Below are 16,173 nucleotides of genomic sequence, written 5' to 3' on the forward strand. Positions count from 1 at the left end.
CCAGGGTTTCAGCTAAAAACATCTTTCTACTGTTTTCACTCTCTCTCTCATTCATCAGCTACTCACATTAAGACACAGTGTGCCTTGAAGCTCTTTGTTTAAGGCTTTTTGTACACACAAAACCTGTATTCCTTAGTGATTCTGATGTAATAAAAAGGTGTAAACCTGCTCTTCCTCAACATATAGACACACATCCTGTGTACATATACTTCTATCAGTCTAGCTTCACGCCAAATGGGGAAAAAACACCTGTCAGTGGCATATCTACATTCACAGATATGGATTATTACATTTGACTGCACCAGAAAGAGTCAAACCTGAACCATCCTACTGTAAGCCTAACTAGCTATACCAGAATACAATGTACACAGACCACCTTAATGCAGATAAAGGTATGTGTAGGAAGATATGTATCCTAAAACCAACAAAATGCCATTTCCCAGAAAAAGCTTAGTTAAAAATAAGGAATTAATTAAATTCTGCTAGAAAATAATACAGGAAAACAATAACACCCATTATAACTTTTTTTAAACACAGAAGTCTCCTACAAAGAAATTATTTAATAATAAATTTAAAACACAGCTCTAGGGATACCAATAATCACACTGGTTATGAAAGACTCAGGAAAAGGTAAATTTCACAAATCCACACCCAGAAAAACAGAATATTATCCAACATTAACAATGCTCTACTTGTATACCATGTCCCTCAAAAGTCTGATCTACTGAATAGGTGTAATTGACTGACAACAGCCCAGTGCCACCTTCAGTTGAAGCCCATCAGTTCAGGAATATTTACAAACCACATTTTTGTATTTCTCAGTAATAATTTCTAAGTAATTATGATGTTCTTGGCAGAGTTTATATTTTTACTTACATTGGATTCTTGGAGTATTGGATTCCTATAGCAGAGTACAGCACAAAAATCTGTTCACGTTTGATCTCCTGTTCACTTGTACAGCAGAGGTTTGCTGAAAGCAGGATCAAAGATTACTCAACTTTTTTTTCCCCTTTTCCTGTTTTCCCTGATGACAATTCCACACCAGTTTTTTTTTGTTTTTTTTTTTTTTTTTTTTTTTTTTTTTTTTTTTCTGGTGGGCAGCAAATTATTTTGTACTAGTCAACACCTGAGCTGAATTTGTGAAGCTAATTAGCAAAACATCTACAGGTGTGGAGCAAACAAGGCAACACGTTTTAATTTCCCAAGAATGTTAAAATTCAAGGAAACTCCCAAGAAATGAAGCTCTCAAAGGCAAATGAATCCTATTAATATGATTTCCACTATTTTGTGTTGATATTGTTAAAATAAGTTTTAGCTCACTTAGGTATAGTTCATAGTGGTTTCCTTTACTAGAATGGAAAATATGTAGGTTAAATTAACTTAGCACTTTACAGTGATATAGTCTTTGTATTTGTGCACTCACAATTAAAGTGCAGAAAAATGGATTTATTGTTTCAGTAAAGAAAAAAATAGTGAAAACTGACGGTTCTGGTTCTCTTGCAACAAAATCTGGTGGTTCTGGATGGCCATTAGGTGAGAAAGCAGCCTTTTTTATGCAGGTAATGCAAGTATAAAAAAGCCCTGAAAACAGACTCAGGAAACCTGTACTGTGGATGGACCTAACAAAATATTTCTAAAACGAAATAATTAGAAAAGCAAAATAAATTTTATTGTCTCTTTCAAGTGCAATACCTGCAGATCCTTAGTAAGCTTTGAAATAGTGACATTCATGACATTCAGCATTTTTAATGTGTTCCAATGAATGGTACAGTCCTGTAACAGGAGCATATCTTGTTCAGCTTTACTGCCACAAAAATGATAAGTTAAAATGAAAAAGAGAGGAGAAAAGAGTGGATAAAATGTAAATTGCATGAAATAATAAATCAAAGATCTAAAGTCTGACATTTTGATTTCTGGTGGTCCATATGTTTTACATATTATGAAACCATCCCCATAAACAATTCTTGCTAAAGAATACAATTCACATTCTTCCTAAACCATCCTATCTCATTTGTTTACAGTTTTCTTCTCAACAGCTTCATTAAATTGAAGACAGCATGAGCAAGTTGAAACAATTCATAAAGGAAAAAAAGGTCTCTATTAAATAATGTCAACATCAAAGGCAACAATAAGTAATCTCCTACAAAGGGAAGGCTGTGAAAGCATCTTTTGAGCTGGTTAAAAACTGGCAATTATCAATTTCATTTTGACATGGATGAGAAGGAGGAATGTTCTGTACATGCTTTAATCTTCTAACATATATTTTATAACAAAAAAAAAATCAAAACACCTTAAGATATATTTGGTGAATATTTAACTAAGTCTGTACTAGCACAAACAAGTTTGCACCACTGAAAGCATTATGCCTCATGTCTTTGCTTTATCCTTTAGTTTTTGTAGAATACATTTTATGGAATGGTTTTGTTAGCAGACAGTGGTCTAGTATTTATTTAGACAAAAACAGATCCATTGGGAGAGGTCACTGTGCAGGAGTGCAGGTTGGTCACAGGGTGCTGAGCAAGGGCTGGGGAGAGAAAACACCACGTGCCACCTTTCCTTGTCACTGTAAGGCCCACAGAGTTTAATAAAACAGTCATGGAATATCTGATCTAACTCACACTCCATCATTCACAGGACACTATTGAAGCTGTTCTATCCCACCCACAAACCAGCTGATCCAAATTTTCCTCATCTTTAATCCCTGATAATAGTTATGGAGTGAAAAACAGAGGAAAATACAAATTAATTTTTTTTCACTCAGTTCTAATCACTATTTTATAATAATATAATTTTTTCTTTTCATTTTTCTCTTATCTACAGAAGAAATTTCCAAGACAAATATATTGACTGTAGTTATCTAAGGACTTTCATATTTCAAAAATGTTATATTAAAATTATGGTGAAATAAATAAATGTTTGCAAATTTAATATCTAATAAAATAACTGTAAACAATAAAACTATTTGTTTTCAATTGGTAGGTGTTAAAGACCTCTCTATACATTGCTCATCTTTCCCAAGCTGTTTAACATATGTTTTGCCCATTTTATAATCATATTAAGGAAGATTAATAGTAATGGTACCAGTGTGATTCTATTTCTTCTGCAGATTCATCTTCATACAATACACAACACTTCCCTGGAAAATGTGTTTTAGCAAAGCTGATGGGATGGGATCAAAAATTCAAAAATTACCCCAGACAAATTTATCCTATTAGCAATTTAGGAGACGAGAATTTACTGTGGAAATGAAAAAAACCATGGTGGTCAGCTCTGTCAGATCTGGAAAGATTAATTTAAAACAATAATTTTGAAGGGCTTGTGTGCATAAAAGCTACCCTCTCATCTTCAGCTCTCTCAGCTAATTTAATAAAGGGTTTTTTTTCCCACAAGCCTCACTAAGGAAGGGTGCCAAATTAGCCTTGCACCTCAGTCATGGCCTATGCAGAAATATCTTGAACCTCACCAGGCTTTTCATTTGACATTCAAAATGGATAGGATTACCTCATTTAGATAACACAATTGGCACAGCAGAGCTACTTGCAGAGAATAGCCACCCTTTTCTTCATCTGTTTTATATATAAATATATAAGTGCTATTGCTTCTCAAACCCCCAGAATTTTTACTTTATTATGCTACATTTACATATGACTCAAATGGTTTAGATGCTCTTTGATCAGTGTTGAACTTTGCAAGGACCCTTACAACAAGTGAGAAGATTCTCTCCTTTATTTTTTCTGAATCTGGAAACCCATGCATGTAGAATAAAAAACCCCAAAATAGCCACTTTGCAAAGCTCTATACAGAAAGGCAACTTATGTTCTCATAATTTGTGTGTATACATCCCACACACTTTATTGGGAGGTCAATCTGAGTCAAAAGCTGCTCCATTATATGAACTTTAATTTGCATTAAAAAAGTGATTTTATTTGAGTCAAAATTGTGATCACTGCACGATCTAGGTCAAGAATCAGCAGCCACTCAACATTTTCTTATAAACACATTAAGTTTTCAACCATTTTGTCTTTAACTCCCTCTATGTAATTACCTCCTCCTTATTTCTATGCACACTAATTGATTCTCTAAGGATCCACATTTCTATTTTATCACATAGGCAAGATAAAATGGAAAAATACAACAAATCCTTAGTTTTTCCTAGATCTCTCTCTGCTTCCTACAGTATTCAGTGCTACTGTTTTCACAGCACAAACTGCCATTTGTGGATATTATTATTACTGCCATTTATGGATCTGTAAATGTAGCCCTTCTGTTCTCCAAGTTTAGCCACTTGTCTATCAGGAGTGAATTGTTTTAGGAAAAACACTAAAGAAAGTAAAAATGTACTGCAGTAGTCACAACATATGGATGAAATAACAAAAGCTGGCAGCCTCAAAGTAAATAGTGATTTTTCATCTTTTTTTTAACCAGACTAAAACAGGTACTTTTTAGATTTCTTATTAAAAAAATGGATCCTATATATCACAAATTTATCAGTGCCCTCTAGCACTTGTTACCAACTCTATACCAAAGTCACTTTCTACACCTCATCACTTTTCTTTATGCAATCATTTAAGGAAGTGTAGAGCTTTCTATTCCAGTTACACTGATGCAGATGCTTAGGGTAGGTGGCTGTAAAGTTGTGGAAAATATTTTTGTCACTGTATTACCTGACCTTTTCCAGACTACAAGGAGAAAATAGGTTCAAAACAGACAAAGATGAGAATATAGCTCTAAATACTCTTAGTTTGAATAAAAGCTGTTTAAAGATGGAGGAAACCCTTTTGCAGTATTTTTATTTAGTATAGTACAGTACAGCAGGAGCAGTGTAGACTCTTCCATGCTGCCTGGCCAATGTGTCTGTTTCTCACTTGGGAGAGTAGGAAAGTTCCATCTCTTGGGCTATTTAATCCTCAGCATCTTTGCCAAGATCGCCAGCAAAGCTATCAATTATCACATCACAAAAAGAGAGTGAACAACCATCCTGCAGAAGCTGGCATGAAACCATCAGCTCTTTTCACATACCTCTTCATAGCTTTCAGATGGTAGTAGTTTTGGGTTGCTACTGAATTAAATACTTCAAGTGCTCAATTTTTTGAGGAAAAAGAGAAAAGGAAAACTTAGTCCCAATGATGTCACAAGGTCTTACTGGAAGTCCATTGCATGACATTATCCAAGGCTCTGATGGCTCCCACATTTAGACATATCAGTTTCTGTTCTTAGTGCAGCATCGTGATGCTTCCCATGAATTTCTAGGTGGGAGCCCAGTGGGTCAGTGCCAGGAAGCACGCTCATGCTTGTTCACCGGAATCCAGAGTGCTGGCGAACACTGCGCTGAAACTCCTCTTAAGGGTCTCAAGTGTATTTCAGTACACTCAGGGTATTAGAGCTTTATATCATTTGAAAGAATCCTTTATTTTTAGTGCTAAATCAACAAAGCTGTTAGTGTCATTTTCAGTCAGACTGTCATCTACTGGGAATTCAAAATTACACTCAGCTGCAAACTATTGACACTCCTCTTAACAAAAAAATGTTTTTAATAAATCTTTACATTAGCCTATGAGATAAAAAAATCTTTACCATGAAATATACAAGTGTGTAAGTGTTTTATGAAAGTTTTATTAACTTTACAAAAGAAGAATTGGCAGTGAACCATGAACATCCTGTACTCCTAACACGTGGTTATAAATTACATGTTCTTTCCAATAACATCTGAAAAAGAGACTGTAATTTAAATTTCAAAACCACTTGGCATACCTACTATATAGTGCTGACATGAAGTAAAGGGAGGATCTGGAGAGACTCAAACAAAGAGTGAAAATATAAAGACATCCTTAGCTAAAAAGCTGCTGATGAATACAATTCCTTTCCAGCTGGACAGGGATCAAGTACTTGCTTGTCATATCATTCAATGCACTGTTCAATCAGGGATTCTTCCTTTCAACAGAAAGAAACTTAAGTGCTGCTAATCATCCCTTGTAGAACTTTATCTTGCAGATACCTTCTTTATGTCAGGATTTCTCAATGACCATTGCCAACAGTAGAAGGATCAAAGTTGTTATTAAACAAAAATGCCTTCACTGATGGGGAAAAGCTATCTTCTGTTCTCACACACAAGATTTTCAGCTACTAGCAGCTTAATGATATTTGGTGTGAAGTAAAGAAAAATCCGCATGAAGACTCTGAAGAAAATCTATAGAAAACATTTTACTTCCCATTTCTAGATGATGATGATGACTACTCAATATAACCTCTTTATTCTGATTTCCTGTAGGAAGATATATGCCACTTCATCCATTTAAGGATGTACTTTAAAATGATAACACATTCAAAACTGACTTTTTTGAATAGACCTACAGTTTGCTGTGCCACATAGCAAACCATATTCTCATATGGTATGGCATTTTTAAGTCCTAGAAATGTCTTTAATAACAGACAATGCATATGCTGACAGGAAATGTAAATTTTTTGCAAGCAGACTGGATAAGTAATTTCATGCAACTCATCCTCACAGTGCTGTCTGGATAAAACTGGATTTTGTGCCTCCCAGCAGTACGTGAAAAGCCAGAGAGAAGCTCGCTGCCAGTTGGTTTAGTGGCTTGAATGGAACACAAGCCTGGAGAGAGAAAGCCAAGCCTCAAATAATCATGCAAAATCAAGATTCCTTAAGACCAGTCCTTAGCACAAAGCAAACACAAGAACACTCTTGAGAGGATCAAGAGAGAAATTAAAAAGCCCCCCCAAAAAAATTAAATGTCTAAGATTAAAAAAAAAAAACACTGCTGGCATGCAAATCTTTTGAGAAAAACAAGTAGCAAGATCACAAAGATTTTCCAACAGTATACTCACCAACTTTGCTGAAATATTGTTAATTTCCAGTTGCAGATCTACTTTTGTTAGAAAAGGGTAAAAAGGCCAAGACAGTAAGAAAAAGACTTCATTTAGAAAACTTTAAACAGATTGGGCAAGCAACTCTATTTTACTCCAGCCCCTACAGTGATGTAATATGTTCTTAGAACCATGAAATGTCCAGTTTGACATATGAGAAAGCACCAGAAGACAGGACCAGTTAATTGGATAGTTTGGGTCAGGTAGGAAAACAAATTACAAAAAGAAATATAGTATTACCTCTGAAGAGTGTGTTGGGAAAAATGATCAACATCTAGTAAGACCAGGGCACCTTTCTATGGTGCATCAGTAACATGCTGGAAGCTGAAACAAAATTCTAATTCATAGCAAAGATTCACAACAATCGAGTTAGCAGCTACAGAAGAAGCCTGGATAGCAACTGAAATACAGGCAAATTTTTTCAAAGTCTATGTATATGAGACCTGATGCTTTGAGTCCTGCAAATAACTGATGCTTATATCTATCACTTATTTTGAAGAATAAAAAGAATAGCTCAATTTCAAACCATAATTTTAGAAATGTGTGTTAGTCAAAGAGTTGAGGACGACAGCATTTTGGTCATTAATGTTTTGTTCAACATCAGAATCAAAGAAGTTTGGCAAAGCTATCAAAATGACAGATTTTCATTTGTGGAAATATGCTTGGGAAAGTGGGTTCCTCTCAGATCAGTCACATTAAAACATGGCTTAGGGGACAAATATCAAGATGTGATTCACAAAAATATATCTAGTAACAGAAACAGTTTCTAAGATGCCTTAACTGAATTATAGGGCCAACAGATATAAACTGGATGTTAATGATATTTTGATATAGTACAGTGACATGAATTGGAACAATAACAGTGAAATAAAATATGCAGATATTACTCAACCAAAATACTTTGCAATTCTGGAACACTTCAAAATCCTAGCTAAAAGAGAAGAAAAACGTTGGGATTTCCTCAGAATGCAGTTCCTTTACCTTGCTGGTTGTATTACCTTTACCACAGCTCTCAGTCATTTTGCTTAATAACTATTGCTTTTTTCTAGACCACATATGTTTCTGTGTTGATCCTTCATTGAAAGCTTAATTTTGAATTACTATTAGAATAATATATGTTGGCAATGTTAGAACACCCAATCATATAGCACTTGAACAACAATGTAAGATTTAAAAAAATATTTCCTAATTTATTTAATTATATTAAAATTACACTCAATCTCTAAAAAAAAAAAAAAAGTTATATTTCTTGATTTCCTGAAAAGATCGGTCCTATAGTTTTCTCATTTCCAATATGTCAAATTAATTTGCTATTTTCTTATATAGTCATCACGTCTGAGGACATGGTTTGACAATGCAAAGCTGATGGGAACAATACAATTGAAATGGTTCCTGTGCACCTTTTTTATACAACCATCCCAACTTCTGAGCTGAGGTGCCAAAACTCTTTTTGGAACTGCTCTGAGGTAGATCAGGGAATTGATCTAGGTTAGAAAAAGAAGAAAAAACAAAGGGCTGAGGTAACTGAGGAGAAAGAGGAATGACTTAGGCTGAATGATTGAGTCATGGCTCTGCTATGAGCACCATTGTGACTTTGCCTTTTTAAATCTGTCAGGAGCTGCACTGAAACAATCAACATGGGCACACTGGTGAGTGTGTCCAGCTTCCATTAGACAGCTTCAATTTAGTCTCTGCTACACTGCAAGGGGACAATTTTCAATTGCTTTAGGATGACAGAACATGTCAAGCTTAATCTTTATTACTATGATGTTTAATATTTTATTTACTCCCTGTTTATTGATGAGAGAAACAAAAAAATGCTAAATACATAAATAAAATGAAGCAAAAAATAACAACAATCCAGTACTTGAAATCTTTGCAACAAAAGGATTTGGATGCTAGGAAATTATCTGCCCTTGATTGAAGACCTTGGAACCTTTGACCGAATAAATTAATTTTTTCCAGTTCTGAATAAGTGATGCTTGCTACAAAGTAGAACTTGCCCTTCTATGAAATGTGTTAAAGGAAAATATCATGCATATAGCGAGAATGTTGGATTTCAAGGGCATGATGTTAATCATAGCAGATCACAGTGCTATGCAGAGACAAAAATAAAAGCAGCAAAGACAAGGAGAAACATGTACCACGATTTAAAATAGAACTCCCACGCTTACAGCAGGATGAGATTGATGTATTAGACACAAAGAACTTCTGGCAAGTGACCTCTAACACTTATTATATGAAACACTGTACAAAGACTGTTGGCAAATGAAGTTATTTAATATAAAAATTGCTCCCTTTTTAAAAATCTCTGTCAGAACAACTATCTCTAACAATAGCTCAGAAATATTAATGATAATGTGAACAAGTTACAAGTAGGAAAGGAAAAGCAGAGAAGCATTACCCATGACTTAGCAGCCTGACTAATAATTCTAGAACTGGAAAAGTGCAATAATGAAAAATAAATGGTTGTCATAGCTTTATTAAATTTTAATTTAGGTTCATTTTGGAAGATATAGACTATAACTACTTCTGCAAGTGATAAATGAATTTATTCTCTGCTTGGTCACAGGAAGCTTATCTTAAAAACAAAACAAAAATATAATAAAACTTATTACCATTGAAAAAATATATATGGAAAGTTAAGGGTCAAATAATGCAAACACTACAAAGTCTCTATGACCTTTGGTTTCAAATTCCTTATCTTTACACCTGAAAATAGCACAGCTCCTCTTTGCTATTATTCCAGAAAAACAATAAGTAAATGACAATGGCTTAGGAGTGCAACTTGTGAAAAAGAGTTATTACAAAGTTTGGAACTAAGATGAGCTAGACATTTACTTCCTCTGAAAAATAATCCAGTCAGCATATCAGATTTATCACTCCTTCCTTCCTTAGGCATAGATACTTCACACATGAAGGGAAAGAATAAAAATTATCTGAGACACCAAGAATCAGATCAGATTATTTAAGATGGCTGCAAATCTGAAGGAGAACAAAACATGGCACAGAATATTCATGGATACAGAAAACAAAGAGGATTTACAGTACCACAAGTCAGCTTCCTAACAACAGTTAAAAAATATTTTTAAGCAATATCCAAGTAAAATTCTTGGTTGAAAAGTCCTCCTTACCCAAACTCACAACAACATAATTTGTGCCATATCTTGATGGAACTCTTCTAGGTGAGATTTTTTTTCTAATCTCCTATTTTGACTTGAAATAATTTCTTTGAATCTTCCTTCAGAGGAAATGTGTCCTGGACTTCACTATACAAATGGCAGCATCCATACACTAAAAAATTAAATTTTCTCTAAAATTAAAAAAATAAATTGGATTCTAGTAGTATAAGTATTTTGGATTTGAAAATTTTATAACTGTGGCCAGTTGCCAAGTTGTAACAAGGTACTGACTTGTGGAATATCATTGTTTCCAAATCTTTCAAGGAAAGATGAAAAATAACTTGGTAGTTTAAAACTTGGCAACATCAGTGGTCCAAAAGCAAAGTAGGTAATGAGGAGGAGAAAAAAAGCAGCCACAGCTGTTCTAGGTGGCCCGACAGAGCTTCTGCATAAAAATGCAATCAAATGTTCAGGAAACTGTTCACAATTGTTCTGCAGGAAAGTTAATGATGCTTTTCTAAACCCCTGCCTTCTCTCTCAGTGTAAGATGACAGTGGAGCTCATAACAATTCCTTGTAGGAAGCTGGTTAGCACATCATGTGTCAGTGAATACTTTATTGCCCTCTGTGATATTACTGATACAAGAGCCCATCCTCTTTCCATCTCTTCTTATCACTAAATACAAAAATCGTAATAAAAATATTGCCTTTCTTTCAAAATGGATTCAGATTTGAGCTTCCACAATCAGAATAAAAAAATACTAAGAGAAGGCTTTCTTATCACAGGTTCTCAAGGCAATCTACCCAAAGACTTTAAGACACCTTTTATATTCCCCTTTGCCTGTCCATAGAGTGCTGGGTGACCAATTTGAGGACATTACAATGGTAACAAATGCCACCAACCAACAGTGACAGCATCACCAGGCAAGGCTATACTACCAAAGCAAATCACAAAACTGAATTTTTGTCACTCCTGACCATTTCAGCATGAAATAATCAAAATTATTTTCAGGAGTTCAGTTTTGCTTCCAAGGTACTTTTTATTTATGATGATCAAGTTGTACACAAATATTTCGAACAAATATTAAACATCTGACATAAATTAAATAATTTCAAACAAATGTTAGATTTGATGAAGTTTTGAATAATCAAGATTTTCTTTCAAAGTATTAATGAGAATAGTTTTTAATTTAGAAGGGAGAACAATAATACAGAAATTGAAACCTCCTCTGAACATTCAACTTGTTCTGGCTTTCTTTTGTCTACTTTACAATCCGTCAAAACCACTCCTTTTACTACTTTTGTTTTCCATGTCTCTCCAGCTGTATCTAGCAAGGTTAGTGCTCCTTATAAACTTCAACATTCATTGCAGCTGTCAGATTATTTCTTTCTTATTCTATCCATGTTTATATATCTTCTGGAAAGATACCATTTCCCAGAACAGGGGTATTTGATATTATTTACTTTTTATAACCTTCTACCTCACTCTTTTTCTCTCTTTTTACTTAAATCTCCCCACCTATTCTTTCATTCATATCTCTTCACACGTGAGAGAGGACATTAATTCCAGAGCTTTTTAAATATGTTTTTATTTACACCATGGAAATGCACAGGTCCTAGACACATGCCATGTCAAAGGAGAAGCATTTTCCAGCAATAAAAGAAAACACTCACATAATTCCACCCTTTTCTTTGCAGAAGAAGACAAAGGCAATGAGGAAATGAGGTAAAAACCCTACCCTAGACAAAATATAACTGTGACTGATAAAGCTGACTTCAAAAGTGAAGCGAGGATATTTTAAAGCATTACAAAATATTCTGGAACTGTATAGGTAGTTGAGAATGTTAGTGAGAACACTGTAATCTTGAAATAAAATTCTGTTCTCCCACATTCTGACTGGAGTAATTTTATCTCAGATGTGTTTTGCATAAGATGTGGAGTATGTTTTAATCAGTGAAGCATTTTTTGTGTGTTCTTTTTAACATCATAGAAAACAAAGTACAAAAATTAAACATTCACTACAGTAAAACAACTGGAAATATCTATGACAAACAGTATCAGTTCCCCTTCTCCTTAAATTCAGTTACCTTAACAACTTCATGCCATTTAATCAAGAACATCACACAACTACTTAATTTTATTCTAGATCTCATTAATGCAGTTGATTTTGCCGTCGTCTTAATTTATGAGTCATTTTAACCACATCAGCAGACCCATGCTGTGAATCACAATTTGTAACCTTTATTCTGGTTCCAGTTACAAACAGCAGAAAAACAGCCAGTAGCTTTCATATGAGTTACTTACCAGTAGAGTGGAACTTCCATTTTTGGAGAAAAAATGTCCAGTTAGGAAAACATTTCTTCCAAGGAGAAATATTTGCTATTAAAAGGCCTGGAATGGAAACAAAAATGTTTCATCCTGCTTCCCATTATTATCTGGATACAAACTAAGTTCAGAGCCTAGATAACACTGCCTATGATTTAAGTCAGGGAGAATTAATGTTCTTCATCTTGTTTATGTCTCCTGCTACCACAACACTGTTCTGCTCTTGACAGCGTCAGAAGAGGCAAATATGCAGGACAAGATGTGTCCAAAACCCAGCCATTACTACTGGAAGAACAGGACACAGAGAGGAAGAAGGTTTCAAAAATAAACAGAGAGAACACTGAATCAAAGCTAAAGGGAATTTTATGTAAGATGTGGTCAATAATTAGCATTTGAAGCTGCATAAGGGGTCTGGTTCTAGAAAACATTAATAAAATGACACATTCTGGGTTATTAACTTTTCCTTGCAAATATCTGATCTTTTTTCCAAAACACCATTTTAGGTGGTTCTGATTAAACATTTTCTCAATATGTATAAAATAATTTCCCTATTTTATTTTTAATTTCAATATACAAATTCAATATATATTTGCATGTGGTCAATATCTGACAATGTATCATTTCAATAAAATCACAAGTTTGAATACAACTGACCAAGTATGAATATTTACTGAAGATGAACTTTGAATAGAATGACTCAGCAAGGTAAAATTGAAAAGGCAAAGGAATAACTTCTAAAAATATGAGACATTTTAAAATAAAATTACGCCAAGTTTAGATATGCAAACATATCTAAAAAATGAAAAATGTTTTATGCATTCAGTAGTGCGAAATTAACACTTTGTTTGTGAGAAATTATATTTATCATTTAAAACCACTTGCCTGAAAACCTCAAGGAATATTGCCAATTCAATAGACTGGCCACTGTTACCAATCTGCATCCACCAAATGCTGCTTTTTCTCCTTTTTGTGCAAAAGAAAAACATTTTCATTTCCTTTTACTAACTTGCTAATGGATAACCCTATCAAGGCAGAGTTACAAGGTTAGTAAAGAGCAATGAAGGTATACAAATATAATATTTTTCCCATGTTATTATGGTGATTGCAACAGATCCTTGAGGGGAATAGAAAAGGAGAGGGTAATATGTCAAATAAATATTACAGTGAAGGGCAGAACTTTGCTAATTTACATAGCAAGAGAACCTCCATATGCTTCTGAGTATTTGGCAGGGGAAACCTACAGTATTCTCCTGATAAAAACTCACTACCTCAGCAAGTTAAACAGAAATTCTAAAATTCTTCTGGAAGTTTGCTCTAGTGGCCTCTAGGAGAAATTCTCTCCTCAATTTTCCTCAGCTGCAACACAGGATTTCACCAACTCCATATAAAGAAAATGCTATTTTTCTGAACACTTTGATTATGACAATTCCTAAGAGAAAAGTAAAAATTTCAAATGAAAATACTGGATGAGATGAAACTCATTTTCTTTTCTTTACCATAACCTGAAACCAGGTCTCCAGGGCTGAAAACTCACCTACTATTTCCCTCCAATATTTCAACCCTACAAGCAACTCAGTGGAGAAATGCAGACAGGTAAAAGAAGACATAAAAATGTCAAAACCAAAACCCACACTTTTACTTCTACTGCAAGCTTTAATTCCTATAGATAGGATTTCCAAAGCCTGCTGGCCATGGAAGTTGACAAATGCTGTGTTCTGCAGATGTAGCTGCAGTAACACAGCTGGATATAATGCTCTGTGCATCTGGTGCACAGATGTTTGATTGTGTCCTTGGTAGTTAGCCAGATTTTGAAGGATCCATTTAGTTCTTGGAGTGAAATTGAAAGAACAAGAGAACAGTCCACTGGTAGTAATAATACTCCACATTTCTCTTAACTGCCTTAACCACTCTCACTTTCCCTATTAAGCTGAGTCATGGTAGTTTTGTATTACCTTTTCTGAATGCAGGATCTAGAAGAGAAAAATTAGTTGGAATTGAGCAAGCAAAAAAATCAAAATTCCACCTGAAGTTCTTTGCTATCCCAGAACTCTTATTTTCAGCTCCTTTTTGGGAAGAACTCCACCCAAATCTCTTTGGAGACAATAGGGGAAAAAGAAACTAATGAGCTTTGAAATCAGCCTGGAAAAGTGCAAAATGACTGTTCAACTGTTCAACCTGAGCAATTTCAGCACTTTTGTCTCTGCTCAGCTCTGTCAGAAAGAATTTATCCTCCTTTAAATTACATGCTCATTTTACCCTGCATAAATTACCTACATTTTACCAATGTTTTCTTCAAAATGTTTCAAACTTTGGTTTCATGCTGGTTTTGGCTGCAGATTATCCTTGAGCTTTGCAGTGAGCTGTATGCAGCATTCCAGAAATATGTGTAGCAACATTGGAATATAAGGTACCTGTTTGCTCCTGCTAATAAAATCTCTGATTCTCTTCCCCTCACCAGAGGTGTCAAATGTAACAAATCAGCAACACAAACAGAGTTTAAAAGTCAGGAGTTTAAAAGTGTCTACTCCTGAGTTTCTGGAAATACTATTTTTGCTTTGGATCATCCATTTTTCAGCAAGACACCTTTATCCATGTGATGATGTTGGCCCTGCAATAGCAACTACAGTTCAATTATTAAATAATGGCAATGGACAGAATGGTATAATTATGTGAATATAGGTCTAAAATATACATGAACAATGATGTGAAATGAGGTGCAGAATCACAACAATGTATTTTCACAGGGAAAAAGAAACCAAAAATTACTTACTTGGACCTTTCATTATTGGCTGGACTGAGATATTTTTCTTTTAGCAAATTTTGTTTCAATAAAAATATAATTTTGGATGAAAAATTATCAGAGGAAACATTTTAAGCTAGCTTTTATTCATACAACTGATCCCATAAGCAATACTAGGATCATTAAGAATATAACAATTACCTTGCTGTTAAACAAATCCCTTCTAGCTTCTGCCAGCTCCCTGTCTCACACGTCATGGTGTCGACCTAGAAAGACAGTAAAAAAAGAAAAATCCTATTGAATAAAAAGTGTCAGTGAGAATTCCATGCCTTCCTTGCCCATCTTGGAAGCTGTTTCCACTGCTGGGTACTGAGCTACATTAGCTGATAAAAAAGGGGAAGTTTGTATTTGGACCTGACCTGTCCCTTTCCTGACTCCTGACCTGTGTGCTGAGACAGAAACCAGAGAGCTGAGTGGGAAGAGCTTTGTTGAAAAATGGATCTCGAGTCAGAAATTGTGACTTGGCACTCAGGCACGTGAGATGTATCGTTTTTGAAATTCATTCAGCCCTCAGACTTTAAGAGCAGCTGAAGAACATTGCAGTGGTGGCTTTCATCCATAAATAAAGTCACACATGTAACAGTTGGGAAAGAATGCTAAGTGAATGCTAAACATCCAAGGGGAGAGGGAATTTTTACAGAGGGGAATCTTACTTCCCTGAGAACACAAGACTCTGGTCAGAAGCTTAGAATTTATTAGAGTATAATCTAAACCCTGAAGTTTTACATTCTGACAAGAGCTCTTCTCCTTTCAAAATAAAATCAATAAAAAAATTCAATTTTTCCTTCTCTGAAGTTCTATGCTTAGATTGCATCATTCAAACATGTCCAAACCAAGAAATAAAACAGATAAATCTGAGTGATGACAAGAAAGCAGCAGTAGCACAACAGCAACTTAAACGTTGCCCAAATTTTACTCAACCCATTTGCAATGCTGGAAACTGAAATGTTTTATATATTTCCCATTTATTTATTTCTGAGAGTGAGATCTTGTCCCATTGAAGCCAATTTGAAACACAGCATTGTTTTAACTTGAAAAAACAAT

General features: G+C 34.7%; 1 long non-coding RNA gene across 1 annotated transcript in view; it reads right to left on the minus strand.

Moving 5' to 3' along the window:
• LOC102066483 (uncharacterized) overlaps positions 1–15,336 on the minus strand; it is a 107,214-nt gene extending 91,878 nt beyond the window's left edge. Inside the window, exons 1-2 of the long non-coding RNA XR_271035.3 lie at positions 15,271–15,336; positions 12,309–12,395 (exon numbers count right to left, since the gene is read on the minus strand). This is a non-coding gene — a long non-coding RNA (uncharacterized LOC102066483). The remainder of the gene's footprint in view (positions 1–12,308; positions 12,396–15,270) is intronic.
• Between the last annotated feature and the right edge of the window lie 837 nt (positions 15,337–16,173).

Source organism: Zonotrichia albicollis, chromosome 6, assembly GCF_047830755.1.
Source record: "Zonotrichia albicollis isolate bZonAlb1 chromosome 6, bZonAlb1.hap1, whole genome shotgun sequence".
NCBI classification, from domain to species: domain Eukaryota; kingdom Metazoa; phylum Chordata; class Aves; order Passeriformes; family Passerellidae; genus Zonotrichia; species Zonotrichia albicollis.